Source organism: Notothenia coriiceps, unplaced genomic scaffold (genome assembly GCF_000735185.1).
Source record: "Notothenia coriiceps isolate Sejong01 unplaced genomic scaffold, NC01 NC01_scaffold00033693, whole genome shotgun sequence".
Lineage (NCBI taxonomy): Eukaryota > Metazoa > Chordata > Actinopteri > Perciformes > Nototheniidae > Notothenia > Notothenia coriiceps.
Window position 1 is genome coordinate 209,045 of NW_011366394.1, and position 27,000 is coordinate 236,044.

General features: G+C 41.6%; 1 protein-coding gene across 1 annotated transcript in view; it reads right to left on the reverse strand.

Annotated features, from left to right (window-relative positions):
- LOC104961700 (prickle-like protein 1) overlaps window positions 1–8,828 on the reverse strand; it is a 30,315-nt gene extending 21,487 nt beyond the window's left edge. The window contains exon 1 of the mRNA XM_010790032.1: window positions 8,623–8,828. The gene's annotated coding sequence lies outside the window, so the exon portion shown is untranslated. The remainder of the gene's footprint in view (window positions 1–8,622) is intronic.
- Window positions 8,829–27,000: the final 18,172 nt, after the last annotated feature.

Below are 27,000 nucleotides of genomic sequence, written 5' to 3' on the forward strand. Positions count from 1 at the left end.
AACTACGTACTAGTACATACATTACTACTAGTATTACACACACACACACACACACACACACACACACACACACACACACACACACACACACACACACACACACACACACACACACACACACTTTCTATTACACAACCATAACCCTCACTTTCCCATAACCTAGCACTGGAAAGACAACAAGAGCTGGGAACGGCAGGTTTGACCAAGTTCGCAGCCTTGGGCACTTCTTCACACTCTGGGACTGTTCTCCAGGCAGCAAAGTGTCTGAGAAGGGTGTGTGTGTGAAACCATATAGCCTGTAGTTGGAATAGCGGATTCCCTTGGTGCTTCTTGTCTAGCTTTCTGTGGGTTAGTGAGCCGGAGACAGAAAAGAAAACAGATAACAAATCAGCTGATATCAGCTTAGCTCAGCACGGTTATATTTTGGGGGCGGGTTCAGATGCCACGAAGGCGACAGATATCGAGGGTACGTGTTATATGAAAGAGGCTTTAAGCTTAAAGAGGCCCTATTATACTTTTTGTGGTTTCCCCTTTAATGTTGTGTGTTATATAGGTTTCTGTGCATGTCAATGGTCTTCAAAGACTAAAATCCCAAATGTCTCACCCACACATTTCCCACCTCCATTGGACTCCTTACTTCCGTAGCATTGTGACATCACTAAGTAACACTTCTATTGGCTAGCAATCAAACACTGTAGGTGACCTTTCTGACACATCTCGAAGCGGTTCACCAATCACAACAGAGCAGGCCAGCTAACCAATCAGAGCAGACTAGGCTCTGGTTTCAGACAGAGGCTGAAAAGGCAGTATGAGAAAAATAAAGACCTTTTTGAACATTAAAGCATCGAAACATGTCACAGTAGAGACACAAAATTTAAATATGAACCTGAAAATGAGCGGAATAGGGCCCCTTTAAATGAAGTCACTATCACAGGGAAAGGGGGTGTTTGCCTCTCCTCTCTCCCAGGGTCTGTGGTTGAATTTACCCAGCCGGCCGCTGTTGGCATTCCACACCGACCCTCGAGTAACGGGCCTGAGGTTCATTGGTAAACATTCAAACTGTTTGGTGGGCTCGCTGTTTAATTTTGGAGTTGGTCGCCGTCTCCCTCTCCTCAGATCTCCCCCCCTTTCCTCCCAGCCAGCCATATCCTCAGTTGGCCTCTCTGTTAATTCAGACCTACCTGACAGTTCTGACTAAAACCTCCTGGGTTTACTATCTGTCCCGCTCGGCGACCGGCTCCGCTCTCTAAACACACGCTGAAGACTAATCTGCAACAGATGGGAGACAGAGCAGGGAGGAAGTAGTATAAAAGGATATACAGCATATTTGTACCCCTCTAAACCAAACGATAGGGTTTTAGCAAATTTCCAAGCAAAGCCGGAGGAGGGATGTAATGATGTGCACGGCGGAGGCTCCCAGGGGCTTAACTGGACGTATAACTCGGAGATATAAGCTGTCCATCCACAACCAGATGTCGGAAAGACCCTGAGGGGGATTCTTGAGAGCTTCCTCTGGAGGGAACATGCTCTCAAACTCATTCACACACTATTAGAGACATGTGTAAAGAATGGAATAAATAAAAACATATGATGGAAACAAGCAAATGGGCACACACATAAACAAGCCCTCACATGTTGGATTTCACGGGTGGCTGCTTATAGATAATGAGCGCCTTAGCCCCCCCCAGTTTACTGTCTGGTTTTTGAGGTCATTAGTGTAAACACAATAGACATTTATTTACTGCCTCATTAATGCAAGTGGCAATTTAAGCTCCCTTTCACAGGCATTAAAGAAAAATGGAAGCAAGAACCCAGACGACTGTCAAATCACTGTTTGTATTGGTTTTTGCGACGAGCACTCGGAAAGCCCCGAGCTTTCATCAGCTAACCACAGCGGGTAAATATCTGTTACACTCGCCCGCTCTTGAGATGAAATTGTCCCAACTGAAGGATACACGGCTGTTTGATGCCTTGCCACAGAGCCAAAAGGCAGTTTGAGGGCTTGTTAATGGGAGGAGAGGTTATATAACCACAAAGTGTATGTCTTATAAAGAAGTGCATTCAATTGAGTTGTTTGCACTATTAAGAAATGCACAATTTGTTTTAATTTTAATAATGAATAAAATAATTTCAGTAATTTTTTTCCTTTCATACATTTAGCAGAAGATGCTGTTTTCAGTCTCTTGAATTAAAGGATTTTTAAGTTTTCTCTGCATAAATTACAGACTTACAAAACAATACATTTCAAGACTTTGTGAAACTGGAATGGACATGTTTTGTATTTTCTGACATCTTATAGACTTAATCATTCAAAAATGTTAGCCTCTCAAATGAAGAGATTTTCAAATTGTTCTAATGTTGTACTTTGGATTGACCAAAACACCTCAGATTATTCCCTTCGTAAAGCAGGAGTCAGAAAATGTGCGGCTTTTTGGTAAATTTGGTGAAAATCCGGTAATTTCCCCCGCCCTCACTTACACAGTATTTATCAAAAAAGGCCATTTCCTGACTCGGAGTGGCATCAGATTGGATTAAGCCATTTCCCCTTTGGGTTAATTGAGATGCTGGTTTTCCTTTGGGATGTTGTGAGGCAAGATGGAAAACCAGTGACTGATAGGGAGGGTCCCCGGAGACTTCAGCAGAGACCACCCAACACATCCCTGTAAATGTCAACTAACTGGATGTCTTCCTGTACCATAAAACTACTCCTCATACCTCATCTGCTTCTGTGTATTGAAGTTAACTGACAATGATTAGGCATTTAAAAAACAGAGTTGTATTTATGAGAACATCCTGTCCCATCTGAAGCTTTATGCATATTGGAGAGGTGAGATGGTGAGAGGAAGAAAGTAGCAGACTGTCCCTGATTAAACCTGATATAAAGACACTCAGCTCTGGAGCTTATCTGAACACGTCCAACACATGAAACCCATTTAAAGAGGGAAGTGTTTTCTTGACGCCTGCACCCAAACTTTAACCCAGGAATCGTGTAAAAAAAAAAGTGAGTGAAGTTATAGTTATGTTGTTTGGGTCTCTCCTTTCAGTTGTTGTTTTATTTTGCTCAATAATACAGAAGAGGATTAGGGCCAGATGTAAAAAAAGTTTTTGAGAGCTGATCGAAAGTAAAAAAGATTCTTGTGTTGAGATTAAAGTCAGAATTCTAAGGGGAAAAAAAGGCAAAACTTTGAAATTAAATATTTGTAAAAAAACATATTTTTCTATTTCTGAGATTAGTCAGAAACGTAAACTTTACTTAAAAAGAAAATTCACCTTTGGTCAGATCCCAAACTCGTCTTCCATGCTATAATACGCTTTTTGAATTAAACAAAAGTATTTAAGGACATTTTTCACAATATACAAACAGTTGCAAGTTAAACTCTCTTGATGGAACAACACCACGTTTTTAATCACACAGACTTGGCTCACGACACAATTGTTATATGTAAACCATTTATCTCTGAATGTCAGCTTTGCACTAACAACAGCGGGATTGTTTTTGGTTCTGCGGCGCTGCATTTCTAACATTATCCCATGGATTTAGAACGGGTGGCCCTTCCTCTGAGCTGGAAATAAGAACATCAAACTGTGTAACGTGATCTTTAAAATTGGAATGAGGAGGTTTTCACATCACAACAGTGACATTTTGAGTAGCACCCAACACACCAGAATCTGTTATGGAGACCTTTTATGTTTTTCCCAATCAAAAACAAAACTGGAAGCTATCATTTGTGTTCTGCCTCAGGGTGGTCATTTGAGGAATAATTACGTGGTTGTTACGCCGCAATCTTGTCTTCCTATACGAGACTGTGCTTCTATCTGTACTGTTTTCCTTTTACTTGAGCTTTAAAGCCTTTTAATTATTATCATCTAATAATCATCACCTTTAATGTCTCCCTAACCGCTGGGACTGGCGACTGGCAGTGTCTGGGCAGGTGTGTGTATCTGTGTGTGTGAGTGGCTTTAATCATCAAATAGAGCTGTGTGTATGGGTAATTAAGCTGGTGCCAAATCGACTCTCACTCGCAGTCAAGAACGCTCAACAGCACCTCAGTGTTGCTTAGCAAGTGCTGCGGGCAACTTTATTTCAAGTTTTAACACAGTGCACCTCCCTCTCAGAATCCATTACTCACAGTCTGATATTCCTCTAAGCCTTAGATTACATTTGCTCCCCACAAGCTGACCATAATACCAGGCTTGTGGAGCCAATGCGGCCTGGAGGGTTTGGTCTGAAACCACTCAATGAGCACAAGGATCTCGATTAGTGTTCCAGGATCAAGGCCTGCCGTCTCAACCCCGCACACACACTTACACACCGCAGCACTCACCTCTTTCAGCATAGCCATGGTTTATGGCTACTGTAGGCCAGTATATAAACACAAGATTAGCTCCTTTTTCACCATTTATAGTGCAGTCTCTCCTTAAAACAATCTGAAAGAAACCTCGATTACATTTTCAACTGATGTCTTGATTCAGAGTTTAGTCTACAAAATGTGACCAAAGCAGAACATTAAAAAAAACGTATGTGACAGGGGGAATGTTTGGCATTTTCTCCAGCACTATTTGTATGCAATTGGTTCCCATGCAACATTCAGAATATCAATTTGAGACTTGTTTAATCTCCGTTCTTCCAAGAAGTGACTGTTTTCCACTGTTCACTGTTCTGTTTCACCCGTTCAGTTGCTTGGCGCGCGCGCGCGTGTGTGTGTGTGTGTGTGTGTGTGTGTGTGTGTGTGTGTGTGTGTGTGTGTATTCTGAGGTTTGGAATGATTTACATAACCCCACACTCGATTAATTCCAGTATGACAGCACAAACTTGCCTGTGTGTACACAAGTAGGTCTGAGGTATTAGGCTGACAGAGGCGCACAGATAAAACAGTGTTGACTTACTAATATATGGAAGTCTCTGTATTTTTCTTATAGACACACACACATGCAAACACAGACACTTCACATTCACGCTTATGTCTCTCATTGGTTTTCATTTATTTAATCTAATGCCAATCTGTGCTCAGAATCTGGGACACAAGATATCTGTGAATGCTGAATGACCCCCATGAACCGAGTCCACCAGGAGCAAGCCAGACTAAATGAATACATAATTAGTGTGTGTGTGTGTGTGTGTATAATATTATGAATTAAATGTGAGAAACTGCTCAAATTTTTTTCAATATTGCTTGTGAGCAAACTGAAACATGTTAAGTAACCACTATCTTTTACAAATGTGTTTATTATCTCCATGTTGTTTTTATGGCAGCATCTTCATTTAAAGATTGGATATATATAGCTTCAAACAACAATGGCTACCCGAAACATGGCACATCTTGAGCTCGTCGAACAGCTACACTGCTGAGATCAGATGAGGTGTTTCAGCCGAGAAGCCATGGCTCTAAACACTTGGTCGCTGAGTAAAAAGGTTTTCCAGGACACTGTCCAACAATATCAAAACAATCTCCAGGCTGGATTTCCTCTCTGGCACTCAACCCCTAATGGAGAATGAGAATCTGGGTTGCATATGAGAAGAGGAAGAACTGTAGGATGAAAACTCTAATCAAAAGACACTCTGAAAAATGAGTCTGTCGGTTTGGAAAAGAGTCTATAAACAAAAAAAGGGGCTATAAAAATAACCAACGCTATGTGCCATTGCTACACTTAATGATGATACATCTCCAGTCATTCTCTGTCTTCCTTCAACACCTCAAAGGTCATCACTTCAAGAACAGCTTCACATCCTGCGCTGAATCACATCCTTGTTAGCCAACACATTTTCATCCCTTTGACATTTTTAAACAAAATCAACCTTTTCAACCCTGACTCTCATGTGAAGCTAGCTAGAAATCTTCCACCAAACTTCACAAGGAAGAGCACAAATACCTCTCATTGTGTTGACTCATGGGAAGTACAATTTTTTGACAAGAGTTAGACAAGAAAATTGATACCACTCTCCTGTATTTCCGTTAAAGATGAAGCTACAGCCAGCAGCTAGCTTAGCTTAATTTAGCTAGCCAGGCTTAATACAAAGCTAACAACATCTACCAGCACCTCTGAAGCTTGCTCACTGACAAGTTATATATTGTTCTTTTGGTACAAATTTAAGTCAAAGTAATAAAACGACAGTTAGGTTTATGAATGATATTATGGGCCTAAGGTCTCTGTTGGTTGCCTTGCTAAGGTGATAGGCCTACAACCCAGTCTCACGGCATTTCGTGTTATAGTCACGAAATTAAATTTGATCTATTGATTCGTGTTCACTAACAGGATTTTTCGCATTTCTTTTGTGTCACACAGAACGATTTTAAAAGCAATGTATTTCTATTGGTAGTATGTTTCGTGCCTCCACCACGTCTTTTTGTCCGGTCGGGTCTTGGAATACCAGAAGCTGTGTGGTTCATAAAAACATTTTCTTACTCAATATCTTACCCTAAGCCTAACCCTTTCCCTTTTATTTTAAATTGTATAATGTCGGAGTTTTTTTGCCGTCCGCGAGGAAAAGAAATGGGGCTCAGAGCCTCAGAATACTGACATCTGTATTTTTTGTCATCTTTTTTTCCTTCTAATTTGTTATTATTTGGTGCAGGCACGAAACATATACCAATAGAAATACATTGCTTCTAAAACCGTTCTGTGTGAGAATGCTGAAATCAGTTTTTCCTTCTAATTTGTTATTATTTACGCTGCTTTTAAAATCGTTCTGTGTGACATGAAAAAAATGGCGAAATAAACTGTGGTGGGTGATAGCGACAACGAGCGTTCAGAGTTGTATAGATTAAATAAATCCGGTATAAAGAGTTAATCACTGGGCTTTGTAACCATTAAACATAGCCTTGCTTGCTGTACCCCCTATTTCCAGTATTTAGGCTAAGCTAAATATTTCTATACACTATTCTTCCATACTTTTTACTGTGGATGGTAGCAAAAATGTATCCTGCTCCTGAACAAGCAGCTTTGTCTAATGGGTAAAAAATACATTAATATAAATTCACAGGGGGACAAATACAAAAAAAATATTTTTTTTACCTCCGGAAAATCTGAAATTAAAATGAGTTTGCATTATTTGCAACATCTAAATAGGCTAATCAAGCATAATCAGCCACCAGGATGTGAACGCCTTACACTGATTGAGTGGAATGCTAGACCTGATGATAATTGCAGGTAACAGAGAAGTTCCGGTACTGAGCTATACGGGAGCACCCCTGCCAACCCTGATAGCATAAGGCTATATGAAAAAACAAAACACCCTGTTCAGCATCCATCAAAAGCCTGGAATCAATTGTACGTCATCAGGCATTAGTCGATCCAAGCACGTCGATCAACTCAGCTCCTGCCTGGTTTGACTCTCCCCTGTGCTTCGAATGGCTGACCAATTAACAGCAGCTTAACTCCTTGGTCCAAACACACACTCTGTCAGAAGAAACACACAGGCATGCATGCGCGCACAAGCATACAAAGTAATAGATCCACGAGCACTTGCTCCCAGTACCACACACAGACGAGGACACACACAGATACATACTCATTAACAAAGGCTTTGCAGAGTGTGTACCCCCAGCGAAGTGTTGCATAGTCTGGCTGACTGGCCTCCCACAGAGGGGGAATACACCTCAGTCACCTGATACTCAGCGGCTCTCTCATCCTGGATCAGTTAACCACACAGCCTCATTCAATAACAGCCACCAAGCCTGCAAGGCATGAAAACCCCACAGGATTTAGCCTACTTAAAATATTGATAAGTATGACATTTCAGATCAGACTCATTTGACTAAACAAGCTTTTTTCAAGTTTGATAGATTCAGTGGCCTGCATCTCTTTCTGCAGCATCTTTACAAATCTCTCCCACCACTAGGTGCCACCACTGGCTTCAAAACAGATCAGCCAGCGCTGCACACATCATATAGGATCTGAAGTCCCCGTAAAGATTTTTTTTTAATACTTTTCTATGCATTTTAAGACAACAACCAGTATCTTATACCAAGTTTACTGGAAATAAATGCCCAAAAAAGTAATTGTGCTAAAAGAGACTATATAACACTCCAAAGTTGTATACCTGTTTTAAAAGTAGATTTAAGCATGATCAAAAGGTCTTCCTTGATCAATTGTATTGTTTGGCTGTATTTGCTCTACTCCTTTTTTTAGGATTTTGGGCTGTTTTTGTCAACACTGTTGTGATACTAAACGCTCCATGAAAAAGACTGAGTGAGCTCGTGAAGACAGGAAAAAGAGTATACTGACAGACAGATAGGGACCACCTGAGTGACAAGCAACAGCTGAGTCCACACATCTGGAAACCAAAATGCAACCCACCATTAAGTGCGTCTTTAGGCACACACACTCTCCAAGCTAAAGCCCCAAACCCCCCACCCCGGAATCTGCCACAGTTTCACTTTTTCTCTCTTTCTTGAGGTAAAATATGTCCCCGAGCCTCAACTAACTATTTTCTACTGTGCGTCTGGCCATGAAGTAATGGAGAGGAAAATCATTTCCATCTCTAAATCTCGCTGGTAGATGATGATTTCCAAGCATGCACATTTGTTTTTCATCACAAGTCTATTGAAAACTCACATGAAACCATGGTGCAACATTAAGGAAAAAGTAGGGTTACAAGAATTGTTCTGAGACAAAACTCACCTCAGAGGCAACAACTTGGTCCGGGCTCGGGTTTGGATATTCCGTTTATCAGAATGAAATCACGAATCTGGAGACATCCGGGCTGACTGCAACCAAATAACACAATTGAGTGCCGTTGGGAGTCCAAAATCAGCTCAAAGGATGAAGTCTTTCAGTGCATGATCGTGCAAAGAGAGGCAGAGAGGAGGACGCTCAGCCAGGGTTGAGCGCTGCGCAGCTCTGGCACAAAGTTAAAGCGTCGAGAAATGACATTAGCTGTGCTCTGCGCCTATTGGCTCAAACCTGAACCCCCCCTCCCCCTTTCCCTCTCCCTCCTCTACACACACTTCTCACTTACAGACACACAGCATACATCAACAACATGACTATATGGATTTGCTTTTGAGGCTATCAAATCCACGTGATGTGTTTTCAATAGTTTTCCATTAGAATCTGTGTGTTAGAAATACCTTTAAAGCATGATGAGGTCATTGTAAACTACTTACTGAGTGCTCATATGAGTACAGCAGCAAGTATGTAATATTGTCTTCTGGGTTCAGATATTTTTAAATAAATACATGATTCAGTTTTTTTTTGCGAATAATTGACTGTATGGACTGTAACCCTTAGTCCCAGACACATTAAAAATTTCTAGATTAACTATTACATCATGCTTATGTATGTCAGATGCTCACATACCACACGTCCTGAAAAGTAAAACTGGCATTTTGTTATGGTGCGTGGAGGTTTTATTTACTGTACAGTATGTCATACGCCCGATATATGAAACCAAGTATGTCCAGTATTGCAGAAATCCAGAAGCGGCTTCCTTCAGGCTACATTCACACTGCAGGAAAAATGGCTAAACCTGATTGTTTTTCGCACAGTGACTAAGACCTGTTTTTTACAAGAATGGCAACTACACAAATCACATGGAAAGTGATTTCTTCAATTCTGATGCTATCAACTATGTGCTTTATTGATATGCTCCTAAATCCGATGCACTGCAAAGCAACCTCAGTCTCAACAGTCCTATTGGAATTAAGCAATTAAGCAAACGAGAGGCCGTTCTTGAACGTCATTATTGGTACGACAGTACTGCCGTACGCCTATACTTATCCCCACTTTGTGATTAGGCACGTTCTATTTGATCGTTGTTTGATCGTGGAATCAAACACGCCTATTGACCAATCAGAGAGCTTGCTCAAACCTATGTGTTATAGAATTGGCTTCATTGACCAGTGTGGCCCGTTCACAATAGGTGTACGTCGCTGTTGGTAGAGTCTGTTTCATAACTAAGTGTTTTGTCAGTGTATTTGAAATGACTTGGCTAGCTCAAAATTGTTTAAATTCTTTCTTAGCAATGGAGACATGGCCTTGTATACTACCTTTGTATTTATGTACAATGTACAACTTGGTTTTCTTTCTTTCTTAATAAAGTATTGTTAAAAAAAGTTGAACTTATTACATGATTTAGCTTGTTTTCTTGCTCTTTTCCATTGTTTATGGCTAATGCTAATTGAAGTATTTTTTGGACGCTCCCAAAATCTCGAGAAGAAGAACCACTGATTTAGAACAACCATATACCCTTCATGGTCACAATAAACAGCAGTTACTGTAATTTTTTAATCTTCCAGGCTATAAAATTGCTATTTGTAGCCCTCGATTTCTACCCATCATATTCTTGTAATTTTACACATCAATTCGTTGTTTGTATTGTGTTAACCTTACTTCAATGTTTAAAATACAACTCCTGCATGGACTCCTTGTCACATTCCTTGGTCTGGTTGACCTTATGCTTTTAGTGCAACCCTGAAGCTACATTCTACAAGGTAATAAATGGTGGTATCATAAAAATGTTTGAGTCATGAGAGGAACCAAATTAGAAGAAAACACATATCCTATTGTGAAGCCAGCGTCACAGCTTAATGAAAATGTGACTCCTGCCAGCGCAGAATGAACAAGTCATGACACTATTTAAGGTCATGGTTGTCAAAACTGTTTCTCTTCCACAGAGGTGGATAATCACAAAGAGCTCCGACAGGCAGCAGAATCTGATTTGTGGAGCGTTGCGCTCGGTTTGCATTTTCACTCTCAGCGGTGGGGTCAGGGGAGTGAAGGGAGCTGTTTGAATGTCTGTGAGCCTGGCATCGGGACCGGGGGGGGGGGTCAAACAGTATGGCTTATTGTCCCTGCCAGCCAGCAGCCAGCAGCCCACACAGCGAGGGACCCACGGACGCCCCCGTTCACCCTGCTGGCTGCAGCTCTGACAGCATCTGACAGCTTGATTTATAACTTCGATTTACATTTAGCCTCTTAGCTAACCTGCATTAAAGGGGACCTATTGTGCAAAATCCACTTTTCCATGTCTTTTCTACATAAACATGTGTCCCCTCTGTGGAAAGAGAATCTGAAAGTTTCAGGAAAAAAGATTAGCTCAATTTTTGTCCTGATCCATTTATATAAAAACCTGTCTGAAAATAAACTAATCAGATTTAGGCCACTTTATGATGTCATAACGATTTTTTGCCTTGTGTAATCATTAGCCAATAACAAACCAAGGTAACACCTGCCCACCTTATCACCTGAATCTCCTCCTAGAGCACCATTGTGTTCTTTTTAACCAAATCTCTCTCAGAGGGGCGTGGGGAGGGGCTCCTTATTTTTATCTAAAGCAACAGACAGAGAATCAGCACTTTGGAAACAGGGCTGAAACAGAGGGGATTATGGGTAATGCTGCAATGATCTGTTTGGTATTACGAGACAGACACTTCAGAGACATGTTTTGTATATATCTGAGACCTATAATATATTGATAAAAAAAAGTATAATAGGGGACCTTTAAGGTCCTTGCACACCAAACTGACACCAAAGAACACCTCCCGACGGAACGTCGCCTCACGTCGCCTCACGTCGCCTCACGTCGCCTCACGTTTCCTGCATCTTGGCCATGTTTCGCACTGGAACACACCGCAAAGACTTCAGCCAAGTTGCACGTACGAACTGCGCATGTGTGAGTGGCAATTACTCTCCTTACCAGCAGGCGGCGGTAGTGTGTATTCGTCATTCAAAAGAGGCAACAACTGGAAGACAGACTGCGTGATAACCGAGAGAAGAAGAACAGACTGCGTGATTTAAACAAACAACAAATAGCGTGTGTGTTCCATTTTCACTCTACAGCGAGAAGCTCATGGGGCTTTCCCGAACCTGTGTCGAGAGAGCAGGGGTTAAATGAAATCTCAGATTTGCCTTCTTAATAGTTTGTTTGGGTCCCTCACTTCCGTTACGCTTCTCATGCACTGATTCGCTAGCTGAACAGCCAATCAGAGTGATTTCTTTGGCCGACGGCCTTTAGCCGATGGAAGGTGTCGGCACGGCCGAAAAGACATGGCGGTGCGGGACACACCAAGACACACCAATCTGAGTAGGGCGACACGACGCTCATCGGCGGCCCGATATCTATCGACGGCCGAAATCGGCTTGGTGTGTAAGGGACTTTAAGTGAAGCAGTAGAACAAGCTTCATTTCCAAGATCACCAAACACTGAAAACCTGGGAGTGTTAACACAAATATCTTATAGGGGCCTTAAAGAAGTGTCAAACAAGTTGAACAAAGTAACACTGACTGAGCAGCTATTCTGAATTCACCTGCTGTGCATCACCTCACACGCTGCTAAACTTTTTAAGGTGAAATCCGATCATCTTCTGTGTCCCGATTGCTCTCTTTCCACCTGTTCTCCGGGCCTGGTTGTGGAATAGAGCCGCTCTCTGTGCTTCGACTCGGTTCTTTGTGCTCGCCCACAGACATCTGTAACATTAAGCCTATTTACAGCAGACACAGAGAGAGGGAGAGAGGGGTATAAAAGGTAAGCCTATAGGCCTACACATGCAGCCCGAGAGGAAGCGGGGATCAGTGCAGCGTGGAGGGCACAAAAGGGGCCTCTGGGTCAGTAAATCCTGCTCCTGTCACCCTCCGGTTTGTGGAAACACGGCACGAATTATGAAAGTGTCAGAGGCAGGCGCAGCACGTTGTACATCTCCGATCCTGACTCTTATCTCCAACCCCCCTTCTCTTTTCTTTCTGGAACACTGCTTTGAAAGCAATCCAGATTGATGTGGGACTGCGTGCTTTGTGACGCCAGCTTGGATGACTAAAGGTTATCTTCCTATCAGCCTAGTATCTGGTTGGAGACTTAATATTTGGCAGGGTGTATACATGTTTGTTTGGTGTTGGGTTTAAAAGATGACAAGAAGGTCCAACTATTGATTTCTAAAGAGAACTAGAGACAGTGTTAGAGGCGGAGACCAGTTAATTCCTGTAAAAGTTGCTCAGTGGCGCCTGTAGCAAAAAATGGACTAACTGGAGGTTCAAAAAGTACCCTGATCATCTGGGGGACTTTGGCCCACAGAGCATGCCTCCCCAAGCCACGCCTCCAATCCATTGAAGCACATTTTTGTATTGGCCAAAAGGTGGTACTACAGCCTCCGTGTCATTTGGCACAACACTATTTTCCATTGACTTACAATGGGAAAGAGATGTCTGTTAATCAGTGAATCGAAAGCTATGATTCCTCCTTTTTCTTTTCACTGAGCCGAGATTGGCAGATCAGAGGCGGGGCTTAAGGAAAACTCAAGTGCTCATTCTTCATGGGCCCAAGGCTTCAGATGATCTGGGTACTTTTGTTCAGTCGATTTATGGTTTCATGTGCCATTGAGCAACTGTCGTAGGTAAGAACAGTGCCCCGCATTCGAAGCTGTATCCAGTTATATTTATACATCCATGGTCACGTTCGTTCTCGGCTCTGTCAGATAAATAGAGAGGGGAAATAACTCTTGTTTTGGCTATAAATGCATTATGCAACTTTTAGAATCTAATTAATCGAGGGCTTCAAGTGTTCATACTGGCTAGTTGGCTTACCTAAAACATATATTGGCTGATCTACAGACATCTCTTTCCCATTGTAAGTCAATGGGAAAAAGTATGTTTGGGCCTCTATGACGTCAAGGCAGTGGCAGTGTAGTACCACAGCTTGACCACTTAAAAAATGTAATTCAACAAATGGCTCACTACCAGGAAACGTAAAACTACAGAACCAGGCATACGATTACAGGACTGATCTGAAAGTTGATATCCTGTCATTAAAAACACAGAATAACCACACACCGTGTCTCTCACGTGACCAATGCATTAAAGTGATATTCAACCCTGTCACACAGAGGAGAAAACGACCAGCTGGCGAAACTACAAATAGCCACAAACCATGTGCCCTGAATCCTGATATTTGGCACCAGAAGCTTTGGGATTATCGACCAATATGCACCAAAATAAAAACGCTTCCTTCTTTCTGTGACCCTGTATAACCCAGCTCAGAAATCTCCTCTCCTCTTTGTGAGAATGAGGTAAGTGGTTCCAGATTTGGCCCTTAAGGAAAACTGTCAATCAAGCTGTGGGAATCTGTGATTGTCCACAAAACATTATCTGCGGGGAGACAGTGAAGAGGAATGTCGTCTGATTGTTTAAACTCAAAATAAACTCAGAGGGAAGCTTCTTTCTCCTCGGGTTAAAAGCAGAAGAACAAATAAAGCCTGTAACAAGTACAAACTCTTTCTTTGTGTTTCTAGCAGGACGTCCCGCTCACTCACTGTCACTCATCGCATTTATCTACCTGTAACATGTTGTCTTTCCTCCGCTGTCGTTAGTCTATCTGCTTGTGTCATCTCTGTCTTTACCACAGGCAGAATAGGGGTCGGTCAGGTTGGAGGGGGGGTGCACTGTTATCTCTGAGCTGTCATCAGATGCGTAAGTTCACTCGAGTCAAGAGAGGTTTGGTTACACTTACTGGAAGCATCTACGGGAGGCATGACTCTGGCGTCCATTTTTCACATTATTTTGGAGCCATTTAGCCTGTTCAGTTTTCACTGGGACTACATTTATATTCTGGTTTGGAGAAGGAACTAATTTTTTCGAAGAGACCAATTAAAGGACAGTTTCAATCCTTAGTTTAAACAAATGTCAAAGTTTCACGTTTCAAGGTTTTTATTGTTTATTTTATTTTTATTCTCATGTCAAAGGGAGCTCAAGAAAATAAGCCTTTGGTAAATGTATTCATATTTGGTGTGAAATTAGCATTTAAGATTTTCTATTCTTTGTGTTCATTTTAAAAGCTAGTTTTGACACTCTTCATATGGAATATATGTTACTTTTTTTAAATGTAAGTATTTACATATTTATTCTACAACTTTCATTTTCTATTTGATTTAATTGTTTTTTTATATATTTAATTTTGACTATTTTTATAATTTTAATTTATTCATATTTACTGTACAGACATGAAAGTGACATCGATTTATTTATCTAACTCCTGATAAGAAAAGGGAATAATATTTCACCACATTTAAACACATTTGACCAGAAAATATATTTCTGAAGGCCCAGCGTCCTGTCAAAAGTGTAACTGAGCACTGCACCTCACCCCTACCTGCATGCACACCATAAATCACGTTAGAGACGAGTACATAACTCAGAATGACGCGTGGACCTCCGAGTGTGAGATATGGTGTGACACAGGAGAGGCTAAGTCAGCTAATGCAACTAATTCCGGTATTTTTATTAGAGGAAATGCTCCGAGTGGACGGGGCGGAACACAATCTTTCCTCATTTCTGGAATTCCTGCCACCTGTGACTGGTAATTGTTGAATGAAGTAAATCAACAGTCAGTGCACCCCCCACAGCGACACACACACACACACACACACACACACACACACACACACACACACACACACACACACACACACACACACACACACACACACACACACACACAGATGCACACAGTTTCCTCACTCACTGGTGTGGTGTTTTTTTTAGACAGGTGTGTGTGTGACAGAGTGAGCGCACTGGTTAAATGTTAATCCTATTAGGTGGATGTGCTGTTCGTGGCTCAAGGCACATTTTGTCCCTGCCCACACACACACACACACACACACACACACACACACACACACACACACACACACACACACACACACACACACACACACACACACACACACACACACACACACACACACACACACACACACACACACACGTACGCACGCACGCACGCACACACACACACACACAAAACAACTCCTATGGTGATACCTCTCAAACTGCCCTAATTAGGCTAAGGACACACATCACATCCGGCATGCTACCTCTAACCTGTGGAGGACCTCCAGCAGTTCAGCCTCCATAGCTGGAATACCTGAGCACTTTGTCAGGCACTCTGAGAGCCCGGCTATTTAACTCCTGAGTCCGTGACCATATTAGGTTGGGTGGTCGTTAAACTCGAGTGGATGGAAGTCGCCACATCGCTGCCTGCGGCTTCCTGCTGGGTGCCCACTCCTGAACACAATTACTGGACACGTCAGTCACTCTTTGGCCTGAGAGACGCACACTTGTCGTTGGACAAAGGATTTAATGGCAGTCCTTAAGAATCACAAATCTTTTGAGTCACACAGCAGGGAAATGTACATTGTTACAGCGAAGGGGACACAGCAGATAAGACAAACTAAAAGATCAGATTAAGATATTAAAAAAAGAGGCAAACACAGGTTAATTAAAAAGCAATAAGTACACATCCAAGGTATGGAAGTAGCATCATTATAAAAGGAATAAAAAAAGTCATGAAGTAGAAACCAGTACAACAGTAAATATTAAGTATATGCTCAGTGTTATTTTGTGTTGTTGCAAAGTGTTGTTACAGAGGAAAGTGTTGTTATGGTCTGCATCTGGTATCCATCTTCTGTGTCATGTATTTGGAAGATCTGTTCCGTTTTGCCTCTTCTTGACCAAGCTTAAAAAAAGGTTTTTCTGCATTTTGTCTACCCTCCATTTCTGAGTTTCAGTGAGTCTCCCCTTACCAAATTTATCCTCAGCATTGGTTGTCCTGTAACTCCAGATTTCATATTTCAATCCAAGGTGGATCACGGGAGCGTTGATTTCCAGTTATTGTTAACAAGGTTTACCTTCAAGGATAATACACCAAGAAGATACATCATACATAAAATTGCTGTACCTGTTGTAATCATTAGGATTAGGTTATCCAATATCAAAGCATTTGTTATTTTAGATTCCACGTTATATACTGTATATCTAATCAAGTATAAATTATAAAATGTATGTTTGTTATAATGTTGTCAATTCAATCTTGATTCTGACAGCACTATAATACACTTGTGTTTGCTGTTGCCTGGATCATATCTGTGACCATACATAGAAACCCCCTGAGTGGTCCAGATCTTAAAGTGATTACCTCACTGAGTTAATGCTAAACCTCTCCTATATGACATTGTCTAATCTTTAAGCCTCTGCAGACCCAAATACCTCCATATATGAGCAACTCTCCACAGCAGTAAATCTGAGAAGCGTTTGTAACTTTTGGTGTGTTTTAAAAGGTGCAACCCGTAACTTTAATGATGACAGATTATTTTTAAGTTGTTACCATTTACAAAACAGGTTGTGTGAAAGGTTAAGGTTACGGTTCGGGTTGTATTAGCAAACCTCTCTCCTGGAGTATGTCCACCAACAACTCACTACCAGTACATAACAAATATGTTTTGACTCAAGGCACCAAAAAACAGTCTTTTGGGGAAAGCCGCATGCTTGTCTCCTCCCTACGGATACTTTTTGGGACTAGAAAAATACTTGTAATGCTTCAAAAACAAGCAACATCCTTTAAAAAATATGTTTTTGACAATTCCGTTTTTGTTTAATGTGAAATCTAAGACCCGGTTGTAGTTACTGAAGTGATGAATGCTATCATATTAGCATTGTCACCTGGGCCACAATTCAATGCAAAGTGACAGTTTTGTCATGTATTTGTTTCAACACTAAAAGGAGCTCCTACATGTAAACACTAGACTCTGTTTGTGTGTCTGCAAGTGCTTTGGGGGGTTAAACAAATGCGCCTTTTGGCTCGCTGCTCACTGAAGCGCGCTTAAAGCAAACATTAGGCATTTAGGCGAGTTGAAAACACACATACATGCACACCTAGAGGATAGAATGACAGGGGGGGCCTCACTGGTATGTATCCGTCTAATAAAGGGAGTAACATGCCAACTGTGCATGATATCACATCTCCGACCTTCCACTCACACTATTTCAATTCTATTTCTGCTATGTGTTGTATACATGAGATTTTACCTGTGTGCATTTTTTAAAAAGTATTTAAAAAATCAACCCCCCTGTTTCTTCCTCCTTCTCCCTCTTCAAGGCTTCGGCCTCAGGGAGGAAGTGTGTGACAGAACGTAGCTCCTGGACTCTACTGAGGAATGTCTCACACAGAAACACACACACACACACAAAATCCAGGGGATATGTCAGCCAAGGGCAAGAGTAGAGATCGTAAGGCGGGGGGAAAGAGAGTGAGGACAGAGAGAAGAAAAGAGAGGGGGGAGAGAAACCTTGGATTGTACTCTCGCCTTGGGAGGCCATGGAGAACAAATGTCTTTGACAATCCAGAAATGAATTTTCCTGCCGTTGTTACAACTGTAGCCAAATACGTCAATCCCTCCCCAAAGTCCCGAGACCTCAGCACGTCAAAGACAGATACATTATGAGGAAAGCACTTGATTTGAGATGTCTTTGAAGGTTGAACTGAGTTATTCCAGGGAACTCAGTCTTTCTCTTTGGATTGGCTGATCGTTTTTTGAAATGGCACACAGTATGCCATCATGTTTGTATCTTTTACTCTGCTTTGAATTCGACTTGTGTTCTGGGTGATTTTATTATTGTGAGCTTTGTAGATAGATATACGGGGGGATCAATCGCACATTAGTGTCGTAAAAGTGGATGTTAACTAATCTTACCAAAAAACTGGAAGCAGAAAGTGAAGTCAATGCAGGAGAGCCTTAAACCTACATTTCGTTTGAATAGACAATAGGAGGCGAATTAACTGGTTGACAAAAGAAAAGGCAGACTGAATAGAAGTCTATGAATATATTTTTTTCAACTTTATGACCTTCTAAATAATTCAGTAGTCAGTAGTAATCATCGTAAAATAGATTATAAGGATTCAGGTAATACTGTTTTCAAGGAAGTACATTTATTTTTAAGCATGTTTTAGGCTATAGCACTAATTATAATCTTGATTTATAACACAGTAAAATACGGATTTGATTTGCTGACCAAACTAGCTCTTATTTTAGCATTTGATATGTTGGCCAGTCCCACTTTACAGCCAAAATAGTACATTTAAGGCTTTAAAAAAGGTATTTGAAGAAGAAAAATAAGACGTAACGATGTGTATGTATTCTTTTTATATACATATTTTATGCATTTGTTATGTTTCAGCTATTATGTCTGTGCTAATATAAGTATCAATCATCTTGGTCAGGGCAGTGTGTGGTCAAAAAGCACATTACAGTTCTCTTTGCAGCTGTAACATTAGAAGAATCTATTTTTCAAACCTGTCTCATATCTCCCTTTGCACATAAATCCAGAGGCTTTAGAGGTGAGAACCTGGCTCAGATAGGCAAATGAAACCCAACGACACCCAATGAGAAACACATGTTACCCACGCAGACAGTCTGTGATGTATGAAGGAGACCTCTTACCCACACAGAAACTCATAGCTGTGTTATGTTTCAGATGATGTATGCACAGACTGTATATACAGCGAGTGTAATCAGCGATCAAGCCCTCATAACAAATTGCTTATGATGCAATGCTATGTTTTATGCCTTCCTATTAAACCGTACCGTGAAATGTGTACGGTATAGCCTTTGCTCATGCTAACAGCCAGCAGGAAAGCAGGCTCCTAAAGCCGAAAAGAGGAAAACAAGTGCAGATTTTGGCCTGATAATGTGGTCATTATTTTCTTTGAGAAGAAACAAAACCCTTTTCTGGCAACACAAAATGTGCCTGGCAATTTCACAAATCCTGCACCAAATAATATTGATGTCATGTTTAGTGTCAACTTCAAGGAGTTATTTGATGCATAGCCTACTATTCTTTATAATGTATGTTCCCATTTTTAATAACTCAAGATGTGTTCATCTGTTCCTAATCTTTCAAAAAGACATTTGCATATCCGTTGCTTCATGACAGCAAACTTATTAAATTCCTGGGCTCTTCAGTTTCTCAATGACCTCAATGACTTGATCCTGAGACATAATCCAGAGAACACAGAACAAATACTCACAGTGTAACACTTGAGGATACTCGACAGTTTCATTTAATCATTAAATCAGTCTTGGATGGAGCTTTGTAGAAAAGCTATCAAGTTTTTCACAATCTCCACACAGGCAGTTGTCTCTTTTAATACACTAGCCTGCTTAAGAGAGTTTAATGCGAGGTGTAAACTGTAGCCTGTAGGAACTGGATCTATAGAAAGTGATAATTAATCCATGCTAAGCTAAGCTAATTGCCTGCTGGGGAGTCATAGCTAGCAAGAACACAGCAAGGAGCCATGGCACCCAGTCATTACAACACACACACACACACACACACACACACACACACACACACACACACACACACACACACACACACACACACACACGGTGTTCGCTGTTGGGTGCCATTCATACATTGCTGTGGAAAAAATGGCTATCATAGAAAGGCAATAAGGAATCTTAAGACCGGCTGCAGACTTCACTGAACATCCCGTCAGCATCTCCTCAGCGCAGGTGGGTATGGTACAGCTGAATTAATCCATTCAACATGTGTTCAGTGTGCATGTGTGGGTCTACAGACTCTGGAGGTTCATCTGCGCAACACGTGCCAGGGAAGCTCTGTCATCACCTCTGTGAAGAGCGGAGGAGAGAGGGAGAGAAGGAAGGGAAGAGCGGAGACAGATGGAGGGATATCAGGGGAAGGGAGAGCTATAAAAAGAGAAGGAGAGAGGGGGGAAATACGTTGAGTCGAGAGGAGGGGCTGAATCTCTCGAGGGGAGGATGTGAGAAAGCTCTCCCTGTTGGGTTTCGCCCCTCCGACAGAAACCTTGGCTTGAATCCACTGAACATGCCTCCGCTGTGCCTGCTCCATCTATCATTCTGTCTCTCTACCCTCTGTTGATTCGTCTCTCATCCATCCCTCGGAAGTATTGAAAGCAGCAGCTCTCACGATCAGACTCCAAATCACTTGATTTGCCAAGGCCAATAAATGGACGAGGATTTGTTTTAGTTTGGAGACACACGTCAACAAATAGTGAATTGAAACAAGTAAACACTGGAACGCTTGGCAGAGGGGCTTCAGGATGGTGCAAAATGTGTGTGCTATATATACTTCACTATGTAAACATGCAACATTCAAACACTGTTTTCATTTAGGCAGTAGTTATGCAGCCGAAGAGAGACGACGCCACAACTGACGGGGGAAAACTGTGGTGACATTTACTGAAGAGGCATTTTTAATACCAATACGCTTTTGATATACAATATTTGATTTTCTTTCCTGCTCTGATGCAAAAAGAGTCCCTAAAATATGCCAGTAAAACATGTTAGACCCTCTTGGATAAAACCTTATTTTGGTATGAATTATACTGACATTATATAGATATTGGATAGGCGTTTTAATTAAGGTAAATGTATAACAAACTGATGGGTAGTTTGTTCTAATCATTGGAGAGTTTTTGTATTTGAGTGTACTCCTTTGTAGCTGATGCTATTCTTAGAATGTAAAATCTGAAAAAAAACATGCGGGACAAGTGTAACAATGTCACTTTTCAAAATTAAAGTATAAAGTACAATAAAATACAATATAAAGTACAGTAAAATATAAAAAACCTACCTCAATTTTGCACTTTAGCACAGTTATGAAAATATAATAATAATAATAATACATTACATTTATAAAACGCTTTTCCTGGCGCTCAAAGTGCTGACAAGCAAGTAAAACAAAATAACAACAAAAGTAGAAAGTGCTAAGCTAGGAGGAATAAGGGCGAGGGGTTAGTGGATGAGGAGTTGAAGGCAAGAGTGAAAAGGTGAGTTTTGAGGGATTGTTTGAATGATGTGAGAGTGATGGCGGATCTGACGTGGCTGGGGAGGGAGTTCCAGAGTGAGGGGGAGGCTGCTGCGAAGGCCCCGTCACCCCAGGTCCGGAGCTTTATACTTATATATATACTAAAATAAATATACTTACTTACTTTCAACCAATATTGCCATCGTTGGATTGGAATTGTTCACAACATTTTCTTCAATAGACACTTCACCTATCTCCCACCATGATGCCTCCTGAAATGAGTTAGTGTGTTAGACGTGCAATCTTAATAGCATGTAGGGGAGACCGGGTACAGTTGAAACACGGGTTGGTTGTAACACCCTCAATATCTCCAATCATTAACAAGCTAGAGTGATGACACTCACTCTGCACATGTGCAGTTAGATGGTAAGATCGCCGAAATAAAAAGGAGCCACGTTTGAATATCTCACGTAAGTTATCAGCAAAAGTGTGTTTCTGAGGTCAAATATTAACTAAAATGATATGATGTATTTTTTGGATAATGTCTTGAGTTCAAAATGTCTAGGAATCCAAACTAGTATTATTAGAATCACTGTTTTGTAAGCTACAAATATAGCTAGCTAATTATGGGTCAAGCTAGCAATCAGGCAGGTTCACAGGGGGTGAAGCAAGACTGGTGGTTCTGGGACGGTTGTAACGGGACGGTTGTAATATGGCACATTTACAATGATGGCTCATTTGCTTGAATGATCAATTGTTCATTCAAGCATTGATTGGTGTGCATTGTCCCTGTAAAAATAAACAGAATTAAATACTGTACAGTAGGCATAAAGTGTGTGTGTGTGTTTACAGTATGCCAAGTATCAGACAGAGGAAGACCGACAGGGGAGTGCCACTTGCTCTGCTGCAGGTGGCCTCAGGTGAAGTTCAGGAGGGCAAATCATTCAGGGAAGTGACAAAGTCCCTGGATATATGCCATGTCACCCTGTACCGGTTCCGTAAGAAGAGGCTGAGGTTGGAGAGTCAGGGATCACACACACCCCCAAGAGTAGGCTACTGGACTCCAAAGAAGGTGTTCTCAACAGAGCAGGAGATGCTATTGAGAGACTACCTGATGGAGGCAGCTGATCTATATTATGGTCTCAGCTCAAAGGAGGTAGGTCATAATTAAGGTAGAATAGGCTATCTACGCCCCGAGGCGAGAGCGCCGACAACGGCAGGTGGCCCGTCGGACTGTGTGCCCGTCCCGAGGGCCCAATCGCCGACGGGCGACAATTAACTCGGTTTCGGACTGTGGTACGGCGCCCCGAGTTAAAAGACGGCCCGCCTGGTGGGGTTACCAGAACAACGGCCGACAGCTTGTTCGATTTCGAACGCATCGTCGGCAGAGCCTCCGAGGACTACGCTCTCGTGCTCCGCTAGTCACTCGAGAATACTCTGATGTCTCGGCCCCAATACCAAACTAATCCTTGCAGGATGTGAAACGAAAGTGTATTTGGCTGACCACACGTAACGTGCCTTTGCTATGTTTAACCTTGATGGAACACCATGACTACATTGAACAAGACACCGCGCCTTCATTGCTGTTTGTTTCGCGGCTGGGTCTCTTGTTCCTCTCTCCTCGTTAAAGAGGCAACAGATTGAAAACTGCACCATTCTTTTTTGTAAAAGAAGGTATTCATTCAAATACTTTGACGGTACAAACATGAATTATGTTAGATCCTGATTGAACGTTGTGTTTTATGACTTGATTGAAAATGACACATGAAAAAGTCATTAACTCAAAGTTTTTCAGGGAGAGGGTCTCTTGTTTTTACTCGAAAAACAGTTTAAATTAACACCCAGATTTTTTGTGAAAGAAGGTATTATCCGAAATACTTTGACGGTACAAACATGAATCCATGAAGAATCTGATGACGTTCGTATTTATACTGATGAAAATGAACACATTGAAAAGAGTCATTAAACTCAAAGTTTTCAGGAGAGGTCTCTTGTTCTTACCTCGTAAAAACAGTTGAAATTACCACCCAGGATTTTTTTGTAAAGAAGGTATTCCATCAAATGACTCTGACGGTAAAACATGAATATGAAAATCTGATGCACGGTTTTATACTTGATGAAAATGACACATGAAAAAGTCATTAAATTCAAGTGTTCAGGGTAGGGTTCTCTTTTTTCTAACTCGTAAAAACAGTTGAGAACATTACACCTAGATTTTTTGGTAACAGAAGGTAGTCATCAAATACTAGACGGTACAAACATGAATATGAAGATCTGATGACGTTTTTATTATATTGATTGAAAATGACACATAGGAAAACTCATTAAACTCAAAGTTTCAGGGAGGTCTGATTATTCTTCCTCGTAAAAGCAGATTGAAACTGCACCCTATTTTGTAAACAAGGTATTCATCAAATACTCAGACGGTACACAAACTGAATCATGAAGAATCTGATGAACGTGTTTATTCTACTTGAATGAAAATGAGACATAAAAAGTCATTAAACTCAAAGTTTCAGGGGAGGTCTCTGTCTTCCTCGTAAAAGAGGTTGAAACTATACCAGGATTTTTTGTAAAAGAGGTATTCATACAAATACTTTGACGGGTACACACATGAATCATTAAGAATCATGATGAACGTTTGTATTATACTTGATGAAAATGACCATGAAAGTCATTAAACTCAAAGTTTCAGGAGAGGTCTCTTGGTTCTTTCCTGTAAAAAAGTGAAATTACACCGCCTTATTTTTTGCTAAAGGAGGTATTATCACAATACTTCTGACGGTACAAACATGAATCATGAAGAATCTGATGGAACGTTTGTATTATACTTTGAAAATGACACATGAAAAAGTCATTAAACTCAAAGTTTCAGGAGAGGTCTCTTTGTTCTTTCGTAAAAACCAGTTGAAATTACACCCTATTTTTTGTAAAGAAGGTCATTCACAAATACTTTATGACGGTACAAACATGAATCATGAAGAATTTGATGAACGTTTGTATTATACTTGTGAAAAGGACACAATGAAAAAGGTCATTAAACCAAAGTTTCAGGAGAGGTTCTTGTTCTTACTCGGTAAAAACAAGTTGAATTACACCAGATTTTTGTAAAGAAGGTATTCATCAAATACTCAGACGGTACAAACATGAATCATGAAGAATCTGATGAACGTTTGTTTATACTATGAGTGTGAAAAGACACGGTGAAAAAATCATTAAAACCTCAAAGTTTTCAGGAGAGGGTCTGTTTGTTTCTTACTCGTAAAACAGGTGAAAATCACCACGGTAAGAACAAGGAGACCTTCCCTGAAACTTTGAGTTAATGAGTTTTTCATCCCCTCTGGTTCCCTATCAACGTTAGTGAAACCCCGGAAAAGGGTGGTTATTCATTTTTTTGGTAAATGTTAACCATCCGGTAAAACGATATTATACGAATAGTTATACAGTCGATGACTTTGTTACAGAAATTCTACAAAAATACCTTATTCATGTCAAACCTTTTACATCAAATAAATTTTTTGAAGTTGACAATGGTTGACAGGAACACATGTCCTGTCAACCATGTTGGGTACGTCCGGTGTCCGTGTCAACATTGTAGAATTATTGCCAATGGGAAAAAGTGTGATATACTGTTGTTTATCCCTTTCGGCAGTTTAAAGATTCCGTTGTTCCTAAAATTACCCTAAGTGTGTAGGAGGTTGTTTGTTACTTGTTACTTGTCTTGAACTTCGTCTTGAATTTGTCTGTGGGTCTTAAATTGTCTAAGAGTGTCAACACCGTACACATTTTTCCGTGAGGTAGACACGTCAGGAAGGCACACACGGGTCCGAAATGTCCTCGTTTGTGACGTCGGTCTAGAGGAAACCCTGGAACCTCCAACGAGAGGTCCGGTTGTGTTACGCCTAACCCGGAGTAGAAGTAAGTCTACTCCGGACGTAGAGGGACGAAGAACAACCCAAACCAAAAAACCCGGCTTTTAACTAAAACAGAGAGCGAAAATCTGAAGAAACGCCAATCTAGAAAAAAGAGTCGGAGCTCAACTAGAAAGTAGCCTCACAGACACTGACTCCCCGTGTCAGCCAATAGTAAAGAGAAAAAAAGAGGGGAAAACGACAAGACGAGGAACTCGGGTCGAAACCTACACCTGCCTACGCAACCTGTCGTCCCACTTTTCCGCAACGTCTCCTACTACAAGGTCCGAGGTGTGTAACCGGACTGTCCCTCCTCCCGACGCTCAATCTCTCCTCATCGACACTCACCTCCCTCTCCTCCGCGCTCACCTCCCTCCTCTCTCCGACGACTCACATTCTCTCCTCCGGACGCTCACTCCTCTCCTACGGGTGTCAAACCACAACCTCGACGTTGACCATCTTCCAAGACCACACCCGCCCAAGACACTGAACCCTACTCGCGTTTCAGCTACAGTAACTTTTCACAGAGATAATTTTTCCGGTTTAAAGGTGACGTGCGCTTGGGACGGACCTATAAACTACCGCAACGTCAGGTCTCCTTCCCCGTGAAAGTGTACGGGGCCGTCTGAGCATTCTCACCATAACGCACCAAGGACCTACTCAGAAGTAGGTTAACAGTGTCGCCGAAAACTACTCGAAAGAAAGTCACCGGGTATATGGTCACGCTAGATTCCGCGCAGCAACTCTTGTCACCCCTCCTTTTCTCTCCTCTACTAAGGGGTAACCGAGGACGTTTTAATTAGGGAGGTGTCTTTCACCTTCCTCACTAACAGTCTAGTCGTCGTGGAAACTGAGGACACTCGAGAACCATTACCGAGACCTTCACGAACTCCTTCTGTTTTCAAGGAGAACGTCCAGGTGGGTCTACGGTAACGCCAGTAGTTGAGTCGGTCCTTCCCCGGTAAACGACCACTTCTTCTCTACTTTGAAGAAGCCTTTATAGTAGTAACACCGCTACACCTGATAGGGGTTACGTAAATGTCGTGTACGGTTCACGAACACGGCTCTCACCGGGCGGAGACGTCCTACAGGGTGACGCCGTCTGAACAAGCCAGGAGAAAAGACCGTCTTGGTAGAAAGGGGTCAGAACCCTGTCAACCTGTAGGCCAAGCCGGCAGGTATAGGTGTTACAGGAAACACTGCTTTGAGTACGGAAGCAGTCCTGACGTCTGTCAGTTTTTTGAAGAAAGTGTAAGACCAAAGCAACTGTCGGAACATCGTCGGCACTCTCTTGACCGTACTGCTCAGATCGTACCTTTCCATCCACCGGCGCGTTTTGCACTCGCGGGTCAAGTCGAGGCCGGTAGAGAAAAGAGACGGGTCACAACTCCTTAGTTAAGTCATCAATCAAGAAACGGTTAAGTATCCGTTTGAAGGCGTGGATTTCTACTTATATGTAACCTTTCTATATAAAGTGAACAGACAAGTGATTAATTCCCGGAGTTATATACTAGTGAAGTGTAAAGAACAAAGT